Source organism: Vanessa tameamea, chromosome 16 (genome assembly GCF_037043105.1).
Source record: "Vanessa tameamea isolate UH-Manoa-2023 chromosome 16, ilVanTame1 primary haplotype, whole genome shotgun sequence".
NCBI lineage: Eukaryota > Metazoa > Arthropoda > Insecta > Lepidoptera > Nymphalidae > Vanessa > Vanessa tameamea.
Window position 1 is genome coordinate 9,689,965 of NC_087324.1, and position 24,945 is coordinate 9,714,909.

Here is a 24,945-nt window from a genome sequence, read left to right on the forward strand (position 1 = left end):
CGATGTTATTACGATATATTTTTTTTTTAAATAAAAGCAAAATATATTTGTTTGATTTTTATTTGATTCCAATTAAATAACAATTGAACTTATATATATGCTACCATAAGCTTCTAGAAGACATATTAGAGACTATAATACTATTAATAACAAGTAGGTTAATATGTCTTGTAGATTTTTTCTCAATGGTTTTTGTGATCTGATCTACATAAGTCGTCGAACATGTTTGTAGTACGATTATTCTATGTATTTAATTAAATATCGGCTAGTATCTTATAGTATACAATTTATTCGTGGTTTGTAATTTTTTCAATACCATAGCGTTGCTGTGTTGAAAGTATAGCATTATATGTAATACATGCTTTATGTTAAGCTGTCACTAGCAGCCGGACCGGTCACCGGACCTGATCAACTGCAGTTCAATTGTATCTTATCTATATTTAATTCCGATACCAATACCGGTTCTGTGGATTATGAATTTACAGTTGTCATATTTGATTACGATTTAATTGAACTTATTTTTGTTATAATTAATATTTCACTTTAGTATACACTTGGTAACGCAAACAGGGTAAGTGACATAATATCTTCGTTCCTAAGGTTGATGGTGCATTTGGTTGTCAATGTATGGGTGCCATGGTGACCATGTGCTATCAGGTAGTCCTTTTGCACGTCGCTCCACTTATGGATAACTACGAATTTGCTTTAAACGGTTATTTTTACTTGATATTTAGTTTTGTTTGTTTACGTCAACTAGTCTGAAAAACGTGATGCGAGAACAATGACATTATTGGATGGTATGAAGTCAACTAAATTTTCTTAATAACGTATTAATCACGTATTTACATTAAATTTAAAATAGTTATTGCTGTGAAAGTCACACTGATGGTCTAAGGCTTCCTCCTCTCTTGAAGGTTAAGCTCATTGTGATGAATAAACATGTGAGAAATTTCATGCGACCAAGTAGGGTTCCTCAAGACCTTTCACCGCTGAACACGAGGTGCAATATGAACACGAAAATACTAGCCCATGTTTGAATCGGTAATCTTACTCTAAAACTCACGTGTTCTAACTACTGGGCTGTCTCAGTTCAATTTATATTCACTAAAGTATGTTAATTAATTTACCGAATGATTTATAATAAACATACCTCACCGACATCTCGTGTCAACGACCGTTCCGCATTTATCCTGAAACAAAAGAATATGCAATTAGTTTTAACTCATATAACCTTCAAAAAGTATAAGATATTTCATTTTCGTGAAATTCATTAACCTACGAACGTTAAAGATTGAGTTCAGTGCGTTATTATTTGTTTTTTTTTTTTAATTTTAGCAAGAAGGTTCACCTCTAAATAGGCTCTATACAATAAATACCTGTATTTAATGATTATATTATTATCAGCAACCTTAAAATTAGAAACGCGATTGACATAAATAGATATAAATTGTTCATAATAAATATATACCCTAACAATTAATTACACGATAAAAAAAAAATATACATTCTAGCTGAAATCGTGTAAAAACCATTACTAACACAACTAAGCTATACTAGGATATTGATTGAAATTCCCTAATGTGCACTCTGCATTAAAAATATAAAAAAAAAAAAAACGATCGATAAGAATGAACGTAAAAAACGAACAAAAGATTCAAAACATAAGTATAAAAAGTATCTATACGTTTTTGTCGGTCCGTGTACCCGCGACCTTGCCTCGGTCAACATTGATCTTGTGGACTAGTCCGAAAGACTGACGCATTGTTTTCTTATAATTATAATATATCTATATGGCCCAGTGGTTAGAACGCGTGCATCTTAACCGATGATTTCGGGTTCAAACCCAGGCAGGCACCACTGAATTTTCATGTGCTTAATTTGTGTTTATAATTCATCTCGTGCTCGGCGGTGAAGGAAAACATCGTGAGGAAACCTACATGTGTCTAATTTCAACGAAATTCTGCCACATGTGTATTCCACCAACCCGCATTGGAGCAGCGTGGTGGAATACGCTCCATACCTTCTCCTCAACGGGAGAGGAGGCCTTAGCCCAGCAGTGGGAAATTTACAGGCTGATTATGTTTATTATGATTATATATGTTAATCATACATATAGTTGTACTATATTTCTTCGCATTTTTCACTAATTGTCATATGATTAACGCGTAACATTTAACCGTCATCATCAACAACATCGTGCATTTCATTTTGTACTATAATTATATCATTCATACATTTTTTTTAAGTTATTAATAATTAATATATTTAGTTAAGAATGCGAAAATATTATTTGTAATAAAAAGATTTGATACAATTTTTTTCATCAAATCTGACTGTGTATTAATTCTCAACATTCAAATTTCTACTGAGAATTTCTGGGCAGGAAAATGCATTTTTTTGTATTGACTTGTGCTATATGAACTCAGAACTCTAAATCAAAGCTATAGAGACAAAATACCGATATTTTGTTCATTTAACGTTATAATTCAATACCATTAGTTATGTATTATATATAACATTAATGAAACAAAAACATCATATAATTACCTTTATAATATAATGAGATTAATATTTGATCAGATCATTAAAAAACCATAAACGACAAATACAAAATTATAATAATTTATATATAGATACTTACAAATTTAAAAAAAAATCCAATCAGTGATGCGTTATTGAATAAAAAGCACTCACTCGTTTCAAGGTCTCGATATCGAACGTGTATCGATTCTAATTGAGCTTTTTGTAAAGCTAATTACGACGATGTCGTACGAGTCATTACAAATAGAGTCTGTCAATCACTGTGCTCGAATGAACGCTACCAGAGACTGTCGGCGATCGTCCACTGTTTATTTCCTTTATAAAATATTCGCATAAAGGAATACGTGAGTCAGTCTACTGTTTTTGTGTATTTAATGATTTAAATTTTTTACCGCACGTGCAACGCCCGCTGCGACCTACGCGACCTAACTCTTTGTTAGCCCTGCCCTCCAAGTTTATTATGAGCCGTGTTAATACGATATATATATTTTTTTAATTCATCTCGTGATCAGCGGTGAAGGAAAAGATCTTGATGTGTCTGATGATTTTTTTTGACAGATATGTATCACGACCATGCATTGGAACAGCGTGGTGTAACAAGCTCCAAGCTTCAATTAACAGGCATATGCTTTAACTAAATACATGTTCTAGTTAGAAAAACAACACTTACAGACACTGGATATATGGTGGATGGATATCATATCAGAGTAGGAAGTTGACTTATGCGACATAAAATATTTTATCAAGATGTAGTCGATTTAGGACAATACAAAACAGTGTCTAATAACGAGACTATCAAACAAGATAGACTTCACCTACCAGCTCCTAGATAGGCTATTACAAGAATCTCAGCTAAATAATCTCCGATTGCAAATAGTCTTAAAACCCGTTTCTAAATTAATAATAACATCAACATTAATATATTAACAAATATAGTTTGGTTCGTCTTTATATAGCTTCGAATCGATTAAAATACGCGACGAGGATATTAAAACGCAAAAGGCACCATAAAACAGGCTCCGTTTATATCAAATGTGAATATTAAAAGCTCGTATTTGAATAAATAGAAACGACACAACCGACCAATCAAACGCTTTTCCATGGAATGGAACGCAATTATTTTAATTATATAAAATTAACAATTTAATTAAAATAACTAAAAGGGCAAACGACGTTCGCATCAGGTATTTTCCTAATAGTTTTCTTATCGAAAATATGCGGTTAATAGCGTGGAATGGGGAATAGATAAACTAATAGGGGAGACAGTTTTTAAATAATTAGAACTATAATTACTGGCCTTTGTCAAAATACCGTGGCTATCTACGTGTTATCGTAGTCCGTTTGTTGGGAATGTTCTAGAAAACGGATAGCTTTTTCAAATTACTTATTATGTTCTTCGAAAGTAATTACGATGATTGAAATCTTAGTTGGATGGAATTTTTATACTTGCGATAACACTGTTAAGTAACTTATATTATATGTATATTAACTAAAGGATATATTTTATTTATACCTACATACATAAGCCGATAGGATATATGTAGCTTATATGTTGAAGAACTTTTTTTTATTTAATTGATACTATATGTAGACATGAGTTTTGTATGAACTATTAACCATTCTTATTACAATTCATTGCCAACCATGAGAACTAAGATTGCATATCCGTTGTAATTGCTGGCTCAGTACCTTGAAACCGGAACACAGCAATAAATATAGTATTAATATGTTGGTAGAACAAATGAGACGAGATTTCTGAGTGAAAACAAGATAATATTAATTATGTAAATGTAAAAAATGTATACTGTCACACAAAGTATTAGAAGATTCATTTAATAAGTTCATTTTTTTAAATAATTACAGATTAAAAATGTAATAAATGACAGTGACATTATTTATTCGTGAACGTGACAGATCTCTTAGCATGTGATTGCTCTTGCAAGTTTTTAAAAATACAGAGATATTAATAAAATAAACCTAGAAGCTTAGATTATTCATTTGTATTGTGTATAGTTACATGAGAACGCGTCTAAAAATGTAGTAGCCAACTCTTGGCCACTAAGTTTTCGCACATTGGTATAATAGATAAAGTTACGCGAGTGTAAAGCGAAGCTGTCACGCACACTTAAATAATAAAGTTAGCCAGTTTGTTTCAGTTCTTTTTTAAACCAAACACTCTATCTGGACATATAATTCTGCCTAAAAATAATATTCATTTGAAGTATTGAAATTTATATTTCGAATTATTTTGTTAACAAAAACGTCAAAATTGTCATTTAATGATTATATAATCCTGTTACGCTTGAATATAAAAAACAATCCGAAGGATTCTTTTTTTAGATTGTTGTTTTTTTAACTAAACAACGTTATGTTTTTTTCCTAGACCGGTCCTACGAGAGCAGGTGCTATTGGATGATACTATTCAAAACTAACCAAAACTTAAAATTAACATTTTGTATAATAAAATAAATTAAATTACATGTATGATATAAATTATAAAGTAATATAAACTACATTATAGCGTATTATTTCTACATTTATTTATTTAACAAATTCCAAAAAATATAATATGTGTGCGTGAAAATTTACATGACATAATATATATTAAAAACTTACACATAAATATTTAAATTAATACAATGAAACAAACTGCACAGTGCTCACGGCGTGTCACGCATGAGACTATCCACATATGAATTCAAAGCAGGTAGAGCCATTCACATGAGTTTCTTTGAAACATCGTTCAATCGCTCACTTCCAATGAAAAACGACCTCAAATAATTACGACGCAAGAAGGAATATTCTATGAAATGAAACATCAAGATATGGCAAATAGATGTAGTGTATAATTTAAAAAGATATCAGCGCAGTACATTCACAGGCTTGTGACAAAAACTAATGAAATTAACCATCGTTCTCGTGAATTGGAACGTAATGCTGTTTTTATTATCGCAATAAATCACGAATATTGTTGTGAGTCGAAATTAATTTAAAATATTTTCGTTACGGAAAATGTTTTTGTTTTAATTATCATTGAAATTGTGGAAAGTTGAGCTTGTTGCTAGTTTTTTTTTTCGATTGAATCTACATTCAGAAGCGGTGGTAGCTTTAAAATTACGATTCAAAAGTACTTGAAAAAAGTAAAGTTGATTTCGCTTTTAATAACAAGAAAAGCAATTCGTATTGCTCTCGGTAAATATATCGTATAAAAAGTAATGTTATTAATTTTAATAACAAATATATTATTATATCAGGATAAAGTTGGAAACATAATAAGGGTCTCTAATTATAAGAATGTGTAACCCGTAATCGCCATATGTCTCTTTAATTCACTTTTTTATTTTACTCCAAATTAATATCAAATAACACGTTCTTGGGTATAGCATGGTCTTTCTTAACCCTTCTGAACCGCATGCGATCAAATTATATTAAAATTCAACCTCTCCCCAATTTAAAAAATAAAATAAATAGGTTATAACCTATTTTTGAGAGCGGCAAAAAATGAAGATACCTGCACTTAACCTCAAGCGGAGTGGTCCCGTCAGACGAGATACACGGTAAGGGCCGGTGTACACCGAGCACTTCTTTATAACTAGGATTTATATCTATTTTCAGTATAATTTAGATTGTAGGTTTAAGTGATTTTATTTATTTGATCTTAATGATATAAAGTAAAAGTGCTTTAATCTTTAATTAAATTCTTTATACTAATGATTTTTATAAGAGTAACCATGAAAGAAGTTCTTGTCATTTTTATTACATAAGCTTTTATTAGATACAGAATGACATTTTTAATTAAATAAATTGAACGGAAATTATTTGAATAAAAATCGTGAGGAAACCTGCATGTGTCTAAATTCAACGAAATTCTGTCACATGTGAATCCGCCGCATTGGAGCAGCGTTGTTGAAAATGCTCCTACCGTTCTCATCAAAGGGAGAGGAGGCCTTAGGAGCAGTGGGAAATTTACAGGACGTACATGTTGAACGGAAATATTTTAAGGAGTACTGAAAGTATTCGTTTATTTGTACTCTCGAAAAGAAATAATTTATTTATTTATATTTTTAACGGTCAGATAAGAATTCAACGAGGGTAAATAAACAAAGGCCCTTTGGTTCAAGTGTACCTCAAACTTTACCCCACTCGTATCTTCCCCGATTTCAAAGGATCGTATTATTTACATTTTTTTACCTCAAAATGTGGAACAAAAAAGGGTAAAGAATAAATTTGAACGCTAACCAAATGTCCCCGCGGTTGCGACAGGTTGGGCCGTTTTCGAATTTATAACCACACTTTTGTTTCCGACAAACCGAGATACGATATGAAAACGATTTTAATCGATTTTTTTTTAATCGATGAATCCGTAAACAATTATTACTCACAGACGATGATCGCAGTTTTGACTTTGTAACGACCGACGTTTCCTGTTTACGTTTTTGTTCTGGAGAACATCGAGATCTCTATTAATAAATGCAATTGAAAATCTTATTTTACAAAGTACCTATAATTGCATCCAATTACTGTAGCAACGACCTCTAATGTGCATCCAAAAAACATATTTTGTCGTTTATTACCACAGACGATAAATAAATATACCTACTGTATCTGTTGTGTTGTTTTCACAAGTTGTGAAGCCATCGGTTTTTCCTTATAGCTCGAGTTTTATCGAAGTAAGTCATTAATGCTAGAGCATTGCGTTGAGTCTGTATTAATTTCCTATCCGCAGACACGTATTGATGACAGACACAAATAATGCCTTCCGTTGACGGTTTTAGAAGGCACTTGGAATCTTAATGAGATAATGTTACTTGCCTTCGTAAATAAATCCTAGCTTGAGATATTTATTTAATATGTAAAGGTGAATTCAGTTTATTAAATGCTCCTGTGATATATACCTTCTTATAACAAAAATATTAATTGGACAAAATTATATGAATCATGAAAAAAATTAGGTCGATCGTACATTGACAAACACAATAGAAACCGGGGGCAGACAACTGTATCCTACATCTTCTAGTATAAGCTTTATGTATATTGGTTTAGTAGTTATTTCATATGGAAACAAAAAACTTCTCATTTATTAACTGTATGTTAAAATGAATTAAACTTAAAAACTTAAAGAATTTTAATCAACAGCCTCGTATGGTTGCTATCGTTTGAAATGATACAGATTATTTAGATTAAGATCTTTCAAAGCGAATGGAATTCGACGTATTCATATTTCCTAGACGAAATTTTTAAACGACGCTATTAATGGGTAATTAGGTCGAGTTTAAAAATTATAAGGTATGCAACAACACGTTACAAAGTGATGCCGAAACTTGATACCCCAGCGAACTTGCACGCGTCCGATTTGTATACTGGTTTTATCGTGTATCGTGAAAAATAACTCTCTTTCGAAAAGCCGACAGACCACTTGCTTAATAATTTGATACCGAGATCGGGAACTTGACGGAATTTAAGGAACTCGTAGTAATAAATACTAGTCCTGATCGCTATTGGAAAAAAAATACCTAGAAAAATATATCGATGAAATTACGTAGTTTACACGTGTTCAGATTCAAGTGCGGCGATGAGAATTATAACGATATAAAATATTAATCAGCACGATCGATATAGATATATACAATTAAATAAACGAGCTACGCATTTAAAATGGGAATAACTCAGCTCTAAATAATATCTGCATGCAATCATTCAAACCAAACAAGGCAACTTAATTAGCGCAGGCAGCGGTTGCGTTTGCGCACGGATGGGAAAAAAAATAAAAGAGGAAATTCAAAATGGCGACGCATTTATCAGCGAGGGAGCGATTAGCGTGACGTCACTCTACCGACACGCCCGCGTCGTGATGGATCGGACGGGGTTGGTGGCGTGACTACTGCGCGTATTTATTTATTTCCACACAATTGCGAATAGAATTTACTACTTCATTCACATGAGCATTGCTATTGGACTATATCCGTATAATATAAAAAAAAAACAACTGGTTGCATGTCGGAAATCATTGAAAGTGGGCAGTCTTTGCAATAAATGAACTGATTATTGCCAATTTTCATTTCTCCCCTGTTAAAATTCTATAATTTAAATATGTATATATATGTATGTAGAAAATCAAAACGGTTTTCATTTTGTTTTTAAAAAGTTATATGTACCTACTAACATTAAATGAAACGCAAACTTGTCACGTGCATACATAGTCTATATTTGAAGCGATAAAAGCGTTGAACGGAACCTTATATAATAAATAATATTATATACTGAAACCTTCTCCGAAACGCGATGCATCTTCTGGTATAAGTTTTTCGTAAATAGGTTTAATAGTTTTATCAGTTTGTCATTACAAAAACCGTCTCATTTACTAAACAATGTATATTCATTATATAAATGTTTAAATATCGAATTCAATGAAACGACAATCTTTAAAATATAACTATATATATTATATAATAACGCCCACTGATGACAACCGGAGTTACGTGCCAATAATATTATGTTAATAATAAAATTCCTTTTAAACAACCTGTCGTATATGGACCGTGAGTCTATTAAATAAATACTTGAGTTACAATTATTTAATAATTACTCCAATTGGACACAGAACTCTGTTAATTATTACTAGTTACTTTAAAACTTTTTATAGATAAATAATAATTACATGTAATTTGTCTGACAACGACATTAGTATATTTTAGATTAATGAATAAATTATAATAATTATTAAATCATAAATGTATACATTACATAATTATTATTTTTTATATTCGTTTATTTTTCAATGTCGTTAAAATTTTAAAGGATAAAAGTATATACGATACTGAAATAATGATTGTTAATTACGTTATTAAACAAAAACATTATTCTTCTAATGCGATATTAATTGGAAGGTCTTGAGCATGGACGCGGATTGATATAGAGGAAGAAGACCAAAGAAACGATGGATGGATTGGGTGAAAGACGATATGGCTGGAAAGAATGTTACTTGTCCGATGACGTCAGACAGAGAAGTATGGAAGAAGACATGCTGCGTCGACCCCAAGTAAAATTGGGATAAGGGCTAATGTTGCCTTTAAGATTGCCGCTAATAAATGTTATTAAAGTTATTTTCTATCAAGGAATTCACAGTTTGGAGTTTGGAGATTGGCAGGTGACATATCTAAGCCTCGGAGAGCACGCAATCGCGGTTGGTCCTGGCATATTACAAACTACTCAATTATTCTTGCTCAATTGGTTAATATTTGAATTTGGAACATGATTAGCTTTGAGTTAATTTATAACAATTTACTTTAAAATAACATTAAAATCTTTCAAATCCAACTAGGTGTTACTTGATTCCATGGGTACACGGGGTTTATTGTCTTAGTTTATATTTTGTGGCTATTTCTATTCATTTAAAATATTATATATTTAATTAGTTGAAACAAAAAAAAAATAGACCCGCTGAGTTTCTTTCGCCGGTTCTTCTCAAGTCAGGGTGTTTCCTTTTCCGAACCGGTGGTAGTGTTTAATTTGATATTGAATAAAGGAATTTGAGTTTGATTGGAGTTTGTCTATGGTATTTCAAAAGAGCGTTAATACATAAATAATTGGTTATGAACATTGTATTTTTTTCCCACATGTAAATGTTCCTTGCCGCCTGTGGCCCGCACATTGACTTTAATTGTCACCTATAAAATTTTATTGAGGAAGTCCACAAATTAAGCGACATGAGAACAGTTTGTGACAAAACACATGTATGACCGGCTAATGCTTATCTTGTATTAAAACAGCGTTATGTGCGGAAACTCGTTTGTGTAAAAAAACAACACAAATGACATATTACTGGTTTGATATTGTCAGATTAAAGGAAGGCAATTTTGTTTTTATCGTTTTTAACGTTCTAATAAACGAATATAAAAATATTTTAGTTTTTAGTTAAGCCATAATCGATTTTTAATTGTTTGCTATTGAAAATTATATAAAAAAACATTTTGTTTTGAAGTAAAACCTTTTTGGATGATGATTCGATAATCGATTAGTAAACAAGAATTGAAAGTAAAATTTTAATGATGCATTACGTTAAAACTTATTCCGTTACACGAGAGAGAAGAAAATTATAAAATTGAAAGATAAAGATTTTCACTTCTAAGTGCAATTATTATTAATTTTTGATTAAAATAATTGAATTAAAAGTCTTCAATTTACAATTTAATATAAGAAAAAGGTATTTCAAATCGCAGCTACAAATGGCTAACTCGTAAATATTTTATGGGGGTATAAAACTGGCATTTTCATCCGAGTGGTGTCGAAGTAAACGGCTCAAGTCGAACGACGTAAGGTCATTCACGTAATTAAAAACTTGAGAAATCGCTATTTAATATTTGTTGTTAATTAACACCTTGTTTAAGTTACTTCAACAGTGGTGAAGGCGGTTAGTTATATGATTATTAGAAATACGCTATAAGTAATATCATATTTATTAATTTATTAAGGGCTTATATCACACTGTTCCTATGCGGTATGGTGGGTAGACATATTTTATTTGACATATATACGTTTCCTCACCACAATTTTAATAATAGGAAATTAAAAAAATGTATATACGATGCCTTTGCTTTACTTACTCATCTACCAGCAATCCTCGACTATGGCAACATTATGGTTAGTGGTAATAGTAGCATTGGTCAATGCACCGCTAACCACAGGATCTAAGTCTCGATTCTCCTGTAATACCACCAGCTAACCTCCTAAAGGGTAATACTGGTTTTGACCAAATAGTCGAAGCCATACAAAGCCCAACATTAGTTATTAAGAAAGCTTTAAATTTACTCGAATATCGAATGTAAACAAAAAATAATAAAATAAAAAAAATCATTTAATACTCGTTTAACACATCGTTATAGATGTACAAATAAATACAAACACGCAGGCATAAATAATTGACTGTTTGCTATAAGTTTGTAAAAAAAAAACAACACTGACACATAATTTAAAAATCGAACAACCCTATCGCTTCGATGTACTAATAGGTACGGTTATTACAACTACACGTACATAGCAACAATACAATGAAAGTCTGCTTTGCATAAGAATAGTCAAGAACAGCTGTGGTCGCCGGCCATCTGTGTGCGTCTTGTTATTACAAACGTGAAAGTGTACTAAAATTTAAATTATAGGCCTCTAATTGCTTCAGACGTTTCCAATTCAAACGGCATTAATTTAAAAATAGAAATCTTTAATTTGCCCAACGTTTTCTACATGTACAGGGAATTATTGTCGAATTTTATAGGGAATTATTGTTTAAGTAAATGATAGATTTGTTTTCGTGTAAAATTAAATATTTTTATGTTTATATGTGATAAATAATATAAATGTATCATAACATATATGTACGTACGATCGGGTCATGTTGTCAATGAATAGTCGCGTCTTATGCGCCGACATTCGTGTCCGTGTCATTGAATAGAAAACGGTATTTAATTATAGAACGACAATGGAATTAAGATTATAGAACGGAATTCAAATAATAATACAAAACTTAACTTCAATAATACGATTTTAAACTATTATAATAATTATTTTATCATAGAATATGTAATACGTAAATTTTTACGTAAAATGAAACATCATATTTCTACTACACAATTTATTAAAAGTAGTTTAAAATAATTCCAACGTGAACTACAAATATGCATGATTTGAAACGCGTGTGGTAACTATTATTTTTTGTATATTTTCATATTGTACGTCAAGTTTAAAAGTATGTTATAAACAAACATACGTAGTGACTTGTAAGCGACCACACGCCGCTGGCTTGGGAAATAAAAATACTTGTATTGAATGCATTTACTTCTCGTGTAAGAAATATTATTATGATCTGGAAAACAACTATAATTGATTTTACAATTTACATAGAAATTATATTATTGAATTGAATATTGCATTGAATATGACCTTGTTCCAGTAAATCTACTTCAAATTCCATGTCACGGAACTTGAATTAACTACTATTAATATATTTTTTTTATTTATTTTTGCACCTTTAACTTTCGAACAACTTAGTATTGGCTGACGACAATTTTTTTTTTTTTTGCATTAGTTACGTATATGATGAATTGCAATTTAAATTGAAATAGAACTATTTGCTAAATCTATAACTAGGCAAAAATGTAAAAAAATAGACAATAATATAATTTCTATATATTAGCAAAATATATTTAAATATTTGTATTGATAAAACAAAGTTTATTTTAAACCATCGAACTGTTAAAAATGAAAAATTACTGTTACCGCTGTAGCGAGTTTATTTTTTTATTTCTTCAACAATAATTACATAATTAGGCACAGGCAATTCGATGTAAAGAAAATAACACCAATTACCAAATCAAAAGCCTGAACGTTTCTGTTAGTGGTCTGTTGTTTAAAAAAAAAATAATGACAGATGTGCGTAATTAGCCTTTTTTTACTTTTTAAGTAACTTTATTATTAGGAAATAAATGACGAGTACTTTAATTATGAAATTATCGAATTGACAGCGCTTCAAGTGATATAAAAATTAAACAAATTTAATGTAATACATATTTATAATACATTTTAATTAAAAAAAAAAAATACGCGTAATAAGGCTTCATTAATATGTATGGTTCTTAAGTTTTTTTTTTAATTTTACGTTGACCAAAGGTCGTCTTTGCATAACTCTAAAACAACTCTTTATGGATAGTCGAAATCAATTGTCTCCGAGTTGACGTTTACAGTTTAAAAAATTAAGATATAAAACCAATTTTTGAGTTTCGAATTTAATCTTATTTTTAAAGCCGGTATTTTAAAATTTAAAGAATTAAGTTAGTAGTATTAAGCAAGATTATGTTTCCTAATCAATTTAAATAATAATATCATTCACACACGGGTGTTATTTAGGATAACTTACGACCTTTGAACAAAATGTTATTGTAATCCCTAGAACCGTGAACACAGCAAAGAAATAAGTATGTATATCACTAACATTGTTCTCACATAAATTATTAACCGTGCGTGCACATCTATGGGAATAAGAAATTAAACAATAGACCGAATCTTAATAAATGATCACATTCAAATAGGGGCGAAAGACATTTGAATCTCTAACCCTTTCACGGCGACACCTGGTCGTTTAGATCCGGAGTCAAAATTTTTCTTTTATCGCATTAGCATAATATTTATAATATTGACAATGGAATGCTTTATTCAAAGTATCTTTGATTCACCTCGTATGATGCACACGGTAGCTTTATTGTGTTCGGAGATAAGGGACTGCGTAACAATGGTGCACTTTGTGACAGTGGTTTGTAAGTTTCTTTGAAAGTGAATGTGGCTTGTATTAAGCAATCTCGCGGTTCCGTACTTATTCAAAATCCTCTTATCTATAACTTATGTTATGGATAACGTGTCTTCGGAGACGTTTCGTCATTGAATAACGCCATGCGCGTTTTTGTAATACTAACAACTCGTAAATGTATATATAACATGGCAATTAACTCTTCTGTCGAGTATTTGATTTGCTTAATTCACCTAGTTGCTCCAGAATTGGTTGGTGATATTTCATCTAAAACAAGGTTCCCCACGAAAGTAAAACTACTTTAAAACCGAACTCGAGATAAATGAATTATAAACAGACGTTAAACAGGTGAAAACTCTGCGATACTCTTTCGGATTTTTACAAGTGATTTTTATTTAAAATCAACGCGTATTATTCGCTTCACCATCTCGGCATAATTTCTTTATTTAATTTTTTTAAATATAAGTTATAAATACACTAAGGTATCTCGTTCGAATAAACGAATGAAAGTTTTGGACAGAAAGCTAAGCAACGTATCGGTTGCATCTTTTGATCCAATTTCGGTTAAAAAAAAATCCTTTTAACCCTACAATAGATACCGGCCTTTTGTCTAAAAACCGTCAAATGATACGCATTAGTTTTTTGTCGCGTTATGAATACATTTAATACAGGAAGGATGTGAAAGTCGGTATAGAAGACACCGTATGTTGAAGGGTTGGGTTAGACCGGCTGTGTTGGACAAAGAAATGACTATAATGGATAAAACATTACATTAAATTGAGATTGTCCTATAATCTTGTAGATGTTATAATATAGAGTATAGAAATATGAATTCAATATATTAATTTTATTGTTAGTTCTGTCTATAAGTTCTGAGTACTTCGATTGATTCTGTATAGTTAATATGGAAATATTATATAAAAATCTAATAAAATATACATCTTAAACTAGATAACGAGCGGCAAAAAGAAAAAACCGAATTATTTTAATTATATTTTTTTCAACAATTTTAATTTGCAAGGTGTATCATTAACGACGTATTGGCTAGTTTTACAACCTTTGCCAGACACACGTTCCTTTTTTAAATGTTTTTTAAACTGGAATCTTAATCTAAGCATGTACTATATTATAAGTAAATAAATTAAATAATTACTGAGCCAATTCAATCAGATAACAGATATTAGTAGTTGATGATTATTTCGAGCATTGATAGCATATGAGGTACCAAACCCGTTTTATTTAGAAAATCTGTAACGTTTTTACGAAAACACAACACTATTTAGTTTATATTGAAAGGCGACTTTGTTTTATTACTAAAACGTTTGGTTAGATAAATATGAAAGATTTTCAATTGATAGCAGGTCATTTGGGAGTTCTTGGAGACGTCAGTGTATAAAACATTATCATATCGACTTTCACTTCAAACTTTATCCCGATCATCAATCAATTTTTTATCATGACTTTCTCCTTGAAATTTTTTAGATTATACACGTCGGTGTATTGTACAATGGAATTATATGATTATGCAATAATTCGTATGTCGCGTGTATAACTATGAACTTATATTACTATATTTATATACTTGAAAATACCTATTATTGTATTGACTATTCACGAATCTATTTATTTTATATTATTAAATACACTTGCTGCATCAACGAATTTTACTTTTTTTTGGCATAATATATACTGTAGGTATATAAAATATGTAACTACTGTTTAAGATTGTCAGTTGATGTACAAAAATTATTATAAGTAAATTACAGAAACATTACTATTTATTATTTATAATATATATAAGTTTGATTATATTTAAGTTGAGCATATCATATGTAATATATAATACATTTCGTCTCTTACCTTTATCTATGCGGGAATATCCAATAGCACACACTATCTGTAACAATAAATAAACACAATTTAAATAGAAGTTCCGCAAATAAATAACGCTATTTTGGAGTTAGAAATTCTGTTTTTTTTTTTTACATAAATAACATATATTTTCAAACAAAAGTATTTTAAAAATATAACTTTTCACAAAACGACGGGCTAAGTGCAAATATATTCAGTCACTTACATAAATAATACGAAACAGATTGCTTATTAAAATTTTTATCAGACAGAGGTGTCAAGCAATCTCATTTCGCCATCCATCTTTGTCTAACTCCGCTTATCTCGCACAGATATCTAAATGTCGACGAGGCATACATTATTTATTAATGCAAGAAATTTGCATCGACTTTTCAAGGGTTAACCCGTGATGTTCTCGCTGTATAATCGTATTGCATTCGTAAGCGAGTATTTTTAAACATTATTTAATAATAAAACTTTAAAAAGAGGTTTAATATTATTTCTTGTTACAGGTATTTAAAGTTATTTGAAAATACTACTGAAAGAAGTTAAGTAAAATGTTATACAATTTATATAATCTATAGACAGTAAATTTGAGGAGCGAATGAAACAAAAGATTGGTATGCTTCAGAGAGAAAGAGATAGTATTATGCTTGAGTTGCAGCTTAAAAGTTTGTGTGTACGCTATTGTTTGGGACGTAGTCTGTTTTGATAGGCAGCGTGACTAACTAGACTTAGTCGTTCCACCAGAGCGATGTTTACGTCGCTTGTTCTGGCTTTTTTATATAATGATTTTGACCTCAGCACGCAACACGTAAAAAAATACAAGATAACTGTTTTCGTGTGGTTTATGGTCCGTGCAAAAATTGTTAGATATTTTTTTATGCCTATGGAAGTTAATCAAATGTAAATTAGGAAGCTATTATGTTATGGATTGCCGTTTGAAATTCCTTTAACTCCACTGAAATGAATCCGTATGCATGGGTGTTTATTAAAACCTTAACCATCATAACTTAAAGCAAAAAATATATATAAAAAAATTAAAAGATATACATAACATATAGGTACATATAGATTGTGGCAGAAAAAACAACAAGAAAAGGGCGTGTGTTAAGATATTTAACATTTAATTTTGTTACACGCCCCTTCTTTTGTTTAATTGTTCTTTTTATTTCGTGCGAAGCCACATAAAATAGCAAGTAATACGATATTAAGTCCGAGTTGAACTTCCAGTGCAACTTTGTATCTTAAAAATTAAAATATCAAGTTGCTAAACTCCGGTTCGAAGAAAGGAACGTAATATCGCCACGCTAGAGGAAGCGTGGGCAGGTTAATTAATTTGTAAACACTCGACTATTTATTTCTTAGACTTCACAACACATACGAATTTATAACAAAAAAAACTCGAAAGTGTTATTTATACAAGTCTGAGAAACATATATTTCGGTCTTTCCGACCGAATACAGCGATTAAGATTTCAGATTAATCAGATCAGAATTCAGATCAGAATCAGATTAAAATTAAATTTCTTAGCTGTTGTTATTTATTATAATAGTTACGTATCACTAGTTTTAATTGTTATTATGTAAGATTAATGTTATACTATTAATCATACAAACTTTTTATTGTTATCCACTCGTGCAAATAGAACAAAAGATGTAACTTAATATTTTGCGGACTGATATTACAACAATTAAAAAAGGGGCAAAAAAGACACAATAAAATTGAATTCAGATACCACTTAGGAAAGTTCTCCGTGATAGAAGTCAATAAAAGGAATTGTTATCTTTTGTAAGTACAGAATATTTCTTTTGTTAAAGAAAACAGTAATGAATTGGTTGTTACTTTATGAGAAATATATTTTGACAGCGAACATTGAATACACAAAAGATTTGATGCTATAAATATATGAAAAAATATATCTAATGTCGTGGGGTTATCATTTAAACTCAATTCACTTAATAACGAGTAATCGTGTTAATATTTATAAATAAATATATACTATGTAACTATGTAATCAACTGACATATTAAAAAAAAAGTATCGCATGTTAATACCTTCGCTAAGCAATTTATGTATTTTTATAAATATCAACACTCAGAAAACTATATGCAGAAATATAATAAAACCTTATTAGAGCAATAACGAAGAATTCCTAAGACGAAACAACGATTAATAGCACCACAAAAATATTTTCATTTAACAAAAGAAGGTTATAAATATAATAATAGAGAATTCATTTGTTACATGTCATAACGCCCTTGGATCGAAAACACGTTACTTGAAGTTTAAAAAAAAACAATGAACTTCAAATGTCTTTGTTTAATCACCTGTCAAAACGTCTACCTCTTAACCTTTACACATTACAAATAGACGATTAAAGCAATATACATGACATTACTAGTATCTAACGGGGTCAATTAAGTATCGTTTATAATTTGGAAGAACATAGCTATTAATTACATTGACTTCTTTGTTCATTGGTACCAATGTCAATTAATGTACAGTATTTTTTTAAATCATTTATTTAAATATAATTATAGACTTGAGTTAACACCTATTTAATTGAAGATTATTCGAATTTAGTTATTATATTGAATGAAATTTAGTGGAAATCAATTCGATAATCAATCGTAGGTAATAAAATATTTGTACATGAACTCAAATTCGAAATTCATTCGAATTTATTTAAAAATAAATAGATTCTTCTTTCAAATTTGTTATTTCGAACTCTATTTTTATAGCTATAATAAAATTATTTTTTCAAACGGCAACACCAATTAGATTGTTTTCAATTAGGTACTAAATTAAATACTGAATGTTATTATTACGTATTTAAGTTGGCCGTTATCCGTTCTATTCCGGGCCGTGACCGCGTGAGTCACATCGCATAGTAACAAATATGTTTTCCTAGTTAGCATGTGTGGACATATGTACGGTCGGTACTGAAACGAATTATATGGCACTCGCTCGAGAATTAGACGTGAAATTATGTATAATTAGCCCTTAGATTTCTTGGAATTATATTTAGAGAATGTTTTAGTGTTGTCTGTTTAACACGCTCGAACTAAAATGTTACCGGAGGTGGTTCTACATTTAATTTAACCGTATAAAAATGATTCACAATTTGTCTATCGGCTTTTGAATTAAATCGATATTCTAGCATTTGAATTTGGAATTTTGCAACAAAGAATATACAAACATTTTTGGAATTATGTGCTTAGTCATGTAACAATTAAGTCTAAATAACATTTGGTACTGTAGTTACAAGTTACAAGAGATATTATAAAAGTGTTGTTTTTGTTGTAGCTAAAAAATAACTTAAACTAACTAAATAAATTAAGACAGGATTAATTTAACCTCACACATGAGATATTTAATTTTCATATAGAATATAGTTGATTACATATTTAATCTATTTATGAATATTACTCGCACAATTGTAAATATTTTTTTTTTTTTATAAATATTATATTTTTATATATATTTGCGAATGTACAGTACCTACATCAATTTAATTCCCGTATCAAATAATGTATAATAAACTCGTATATTTAGTATTTACAATGTAAATAAACGACATTCACGGTTTTTTTTTTATCTACATAATTGCATACAGATTAAATAATATTATTTGACTGTAATTTGTTTTTAAACATTTTTATCTCGCAATGCACGGAGTGTAAAAATATAAATGATTCGAATTGTCTTATTGAACAATATATTAATAATATATCTAATAGCTATCTAGGACACATCTACTGAACGCCTAAGTCATAGATCTGGAGTAGGCTAGATACCACAAGCCCGCCGACTAAGCCGGTCTGAAGTTTGTGCTATGGACAAACTTAACGCACTACTATTTTGGTTTGTGTTCGTGTATTTGTGCCGTTATAAACTGTACTGTCTAGAGTAGTATCGGGTCATTAAAGGTATTACCTACCATAAGTACTTTTGCTGATCAAATAGGTGTACAAATTTTATATGTATTATGATGTTCAAATATGGCTGTGGTGACGTCATCGTAGGTATAAAAACGCACATGAAACATGCGGTATCTAGTCTATTCTAAATCTATGGCATCTAAGTACATCTAGACCAGTTATAGCGATACATCCGCACTTTCCATCACATTTGCGATTGCGATGGAACTAATAAACACAACATCATATTTTTCTCTGTTTTATATAACGCTATCTATTATATAATAGTAATCATTAGATATTATTCCGCCATGCATTATTTTTATATCAGTTTATCGATTAATAAATCATTTGTCAAGGTGTATCGAAGATCCAGTGATTAACGCGAATACACGCTGCGAGAGATTTTACGTGATAATCTATACTAATATTATAAATGCAAAAGTCTGTCTGTCTGTTGCTCTTTCATGGCTCAAATTTCGTATGAAACACGCTTGAACTCCAAGGAACGACATAGGATTTTTATGACTAACATCTGACGACCCCCTAAAACGCGAGCGTAGCCAAGGGAGACGGAGGCAACATACATGTTATTTATTAAACTCTTTGTTCAATAAGTTTTATATATCACAACATATACAAAACCCAACTACGTATACATAAAGGTCTGATCTATCGTTAATTTTTCGCCTCTATGAATTCCACACAGATTTTTAATCAATTAATTGATATGTAAATATGTTTAGTGTGAATCAAAATGGAACACGTGTATCGTAACCGGAGATCGTCGGTTCAAGTCAGAGCGAGCACCACTGAATTTTCACTTGGTTAATTTTTTTTATTCGTCTCGTGTTCGACGATGAAGAAAAAACATTGGCAAGCACTGATGTATCGTGGTGGTATTAGCTCTGAACTGAAAGTAGGGCTTCTTGATGACTTTTCGGACTGTTAGTTTCTCCGTTAAAGTTATCATATATTTGTTTATATATATTATTATGAAATGATCTATGTACCTATTTGATATTTTTCAATGTGAATTACATGTAATTTATATAAAGACAACGTATAAAAGACTCTTATCGAAATAAAAACATTGATAGCATATTCGAATATGATGCGACTTTCATATTTAACTTTGTATATAGAAATGTTTGTCAATGAATAAGTTAATAAAAAAAAAAAAACGACTTTTTCAATTAAAAACTAGATAACTTTATTTTAACAAAAAGTATGTAGTTACTGTTATTTTTATATATAGTAGCGTACATTAAAAACAAATATTATTTACATTAAAATTAACGGTGTATTCAAAGTTATTAACACATAAAAATTCACTCTAAACATACGTAAAATCACACACACTTGCATTATTATAATATAAAATATATTTGCATGTTTGCAATGTTTGTTCAATAGAAATAAAATTGCCAATAAGCAAAACTATAACATACTTAATAAAATTATAGATTGCTGTTATTTATTATCACAATATATAAATAGTTATTTGTAAGAGTGATGAAATAGTTATTTGAATTAAATACTAAATAATGGATACTTTTTACAGACAAACCGCTGAACGGATTTTGATTAAATTTTGTAGGGAGATAGGTTGTACTTTGGGAATTTAGATATATGATAAATCAACTTTCTTCTAAAATATTATGATTTCATTTTTTTATATAAACAGAGTTAATAGTTAAGATATAGTTTCATATATTTTGGCCTATTACACTATAAAGTAAAAATATATATCGAAATTCATATATTATGTTTTATATCTAACCTACATTTTTTTTAATTCACTAACTATATGATAATCTATTCAAATCTTTCAAATAACTAAAATAAAGTAATTGTAGATAATGTTAAAATTTAAAAAGAAGATTTTTGAGAAAGAAGGTTTCTTCAATATATAAGAATTTTCATAATATAATCGAGGACTTACACATATGGTATTAATTTAATGGTTTCAATTTTAACTCTTATTACGTTTTATTTCTAAACTTTCGTCTTTGCCTGGCAAAGCAAAATTAAAAAAAAAGTTATGTTATAGACTGTACGATCACTTCATGAACTGAATAGGAAAAAATCTCACATTTACCAGATCCAGTCGATCTAATTTAAATGATTCGCATACTTCCTCTAGCCGCAAGCAACGATAAAAGCTGGTCATAAATAATAATTAGCGGCCAGGAATTGAACCTCGCCCGCTCTTTGAAACTAACGATCCGTCTTGTCGCCTGAGGCACTTCGAAATTTTTAATAATAGTCAACGAATAGATGATTTATATTTTTTGAATTTCGAAAATTTTATTAATATTCATGTAACGTATAAGAACAGTTATTGATTATTTTTCTTTTAACTTGTGACAAAGATCGACGTTTAATATAATATTAAATTATACATTTTAATGCGAAACTATTTTTAAGCTTAAATCGGAATTCGTTTAATACATGCAAGTCTATTTATAACATCAAATAGCAACTTATTAAATGTATTTTATATAATCTTGTACAGTTCAAATATGTTAAATAGTTGTTTTATAAATGATTAGGCTCCTTAGTAATATTTTTGATTGAAGCTTTTATATTAAATTCCTTTTCGAAAACTCGCAATTTCTTACTTCACTTTATTAAATTTTTGTATGACCGATTTTCAATGTATAATATTTATGAGAAAATAAGTTTTAAGTTTCCTTAATAGAGATGCTATTAATAATTATTATTATTGATTAAATTACAAGATATCAGTTACAAAATCGAAAACGATAAAAGTAATAGCATCATAAATTTTAAACAAAATACAAAAAATTACTTTGCCGATTTTTACAGTCGTTTCATTTTTTACATGAAAACAGTAATTATCTACCCAACAGTATATTGCTGATGGCCCTTAATCATAGCGGGAGCGGCGATTTGTTTCGAACATGTCATTTTATAATATTTCAATGGGCTACATAATTGCATCAAAGTTAGTGTACTTGTGTCCAACGAGGGACCAATTTATCAAAAAGTATCATTGAGTTTTTTTTTTTACACAGTGTAGTAATAATTTTATGTTCTACACACTCGAGTAATTCATTGAAATAATTGTCAAATTAGTATAATTTTATACTCTATTATTTTTCACGAATTACCTATTTAAATACGGAACATTTTTATAAGTTTAATCGTATTTTAAAATTCGAAGTACTTAGTGTTTTTTTTTTATTTTTTTTACTTCACTTTACTTTAAAGGCAAGGGATTATTTCGAGTTTTTTATCCAAAATTTTTTAAAATTCAATTTACTCATAGTTTTGACTTGTGACTTAATCGTTTTGAATTTTTTTTTTTATACTCGTGTTTTAAAATAATTAGTCGAAGAAAAACGTCTTTATAAGTCATATTAGAAAATAGTTTATACCAAAGTTAACTTTAACAAAGATATTTGATTATTTATAGAGACTTTTTGTAAAATAATTTTGTTATAGAAAAACTAGGTATGAAGTATCAAAACTCAAAACACTTTTTGGACTACCATATAAAAGTAAATTGTAACAGTATAATATTTTCAGAGTTTGCGTCCGATAAGGGCTCGAGTCTAAATAATCGTGGCAACAAGATAAAAATATGTGGCTGTTTTTTTATCAGCAAAATTACTGTTGCTAAGTGGGCTGATAAGAATTGACTGAGTACAACATAATTTGTAACTAGCAATATTTTGTCTTCTAAATTATTATTTTTTAAGAATATAAGATTGTGTTTTTGATTGGCCTACAGTATTTCTCAGTTAATATTTAAAAACACAAGAGTGTCTTGGTGTTCGTACACTTCGTAAATCACTTAGAAGGTTAAATTTCAACTCACCACGTTTTTAGTCTTGCTGTTGCTATTTTCTATTTCATTCTTCAAATTTGTATTTTTCCTTAGCACTATTTTAGCGCCATTTTTATTTTAATAATTTTCCGTACACTGTAGCACTAATCGTCACTTCATGTTAATTTAATTTTTCACAGTTTTTATTTTGTAGTTTTTAAAATAAAATCCAAATTATTTGATATCAATATAAAATTTGATGTCAACGACGAATTTTATTGCCATAAAAAAATTTCGCCGGATTTTGTAATATTCACATTCGCAGCTACACTAATCTTCAGTCGTAACTCTTATAAGAATTATTTAAAAAAAAATTGAGTAAATTCCTATTGGTATTAAAGTCGGGTTGGACCGCTGGAGTCGTATAGTTTCCAGTTGAAAAAAAAAAGATGATACGTGTTCGCGCGCCGATTGTCGTCACGAGAAGGCGCCAGTCGCTACGCGGCGCGAGCATCACCCGCGCCAAGCCAACGGATTGTGTAAACGCGCGCCACTCGCTCCGTTGGCGTCGCGGGCGGGGGCGGCGCGGGGGAGGGTCGCTGCCTCGCACGCACACATACACCCCCCTATACAACTCTTATCCATTACTAACGCTCCTATTTTGAATACGTGACACGCCAATCTAGCTTCTATGCGTTAGGTATACGATCTCGAGGGACGTGACGAACGGACCGCGACCGACATCGCAACGTAGGTAGAGCGAGAGACCGAATTTTCCTCATATGAGTGCAAAGGATGCAACGACATCGGTAGTTGAGTCGCGTAACGCATGTGTGTTGAACGCTCCGCAATAGTGCGGTAGTGTCAGACTTTGTAAGTACGCGTAGATGAGAAGTGCCGTGTCTTGAAATTTTAATAAACAAGGCTCTGTCATCTACTTTTGAATTTTAAATTTGATACTCTAACCGACGTCGTGTTGCGTTGATGAGCGTACAACTCACTGAAATTACCATTGATACGTGTTCACGGGCCACTGGACGTTACAGAGGTTAATTTACTCGACGTGTAAGCTCATATTTCTTAACTGGGAAGTTGAAACGTTTTGTACACTCGTAACGAACTTGAACGGATTGAATTTCGAACCTAAAGATTACATTGTCTATCTTAAACAGCCGAAAGTAATTGTACGAGTAAAGTTGTGTGACCGACGAATGTCTTAACCGTTCATAACAACATGTTAACGCGCATTTTTAATATTAAAAAAGAATAATGAAATGCAAAAACGTCGCATTTAAAATTCACATATGTGAATATGGCGGGCGAATGGCCTCCATGCTATTGAGGAATCGAGTGTAAAGACCTTTGATGTTTTTTTTTTAATACATATTGTGATGAGTAAAATATGACAAGCTCACTCGCTCCACCCACATCCAACGATTAAAAATTTAAATACTATCGTCACCGGGGACATTTAACATTCTATTCCACGCAGTTCGGAGTTAATACGACGAGTTTTATAACGATTATCGTTCTAAATTCTG

The 24,945-nt window shown here is 30.3% G+C and overlaps 1 long non-coding RNA gene across 1 annotated transcript; it reads right to left on the minus strand.

The window, feature by feature from the left end:
- Positions 1 to 1,060: 1,060 nt before the first annotated feature.
- On the minus strand, positions 1,061 to 23,925 carry LOC113395640 (uncharacterized). Its single transcript, XR_003368675.2, has 3 exons — positions 23,456 to 23,925; positions 15,695 to 15,731; positions 1,061 to 1,190 (listed from the first exon to the last, which is right to left on the minus strand). It is a non-coding gene; the product is annotated as an uncharacterized LOC113395640 (long non-coding RNA).
- Positions 23,926 to 24,945: the final 1,020 nt, after the last annotated feature.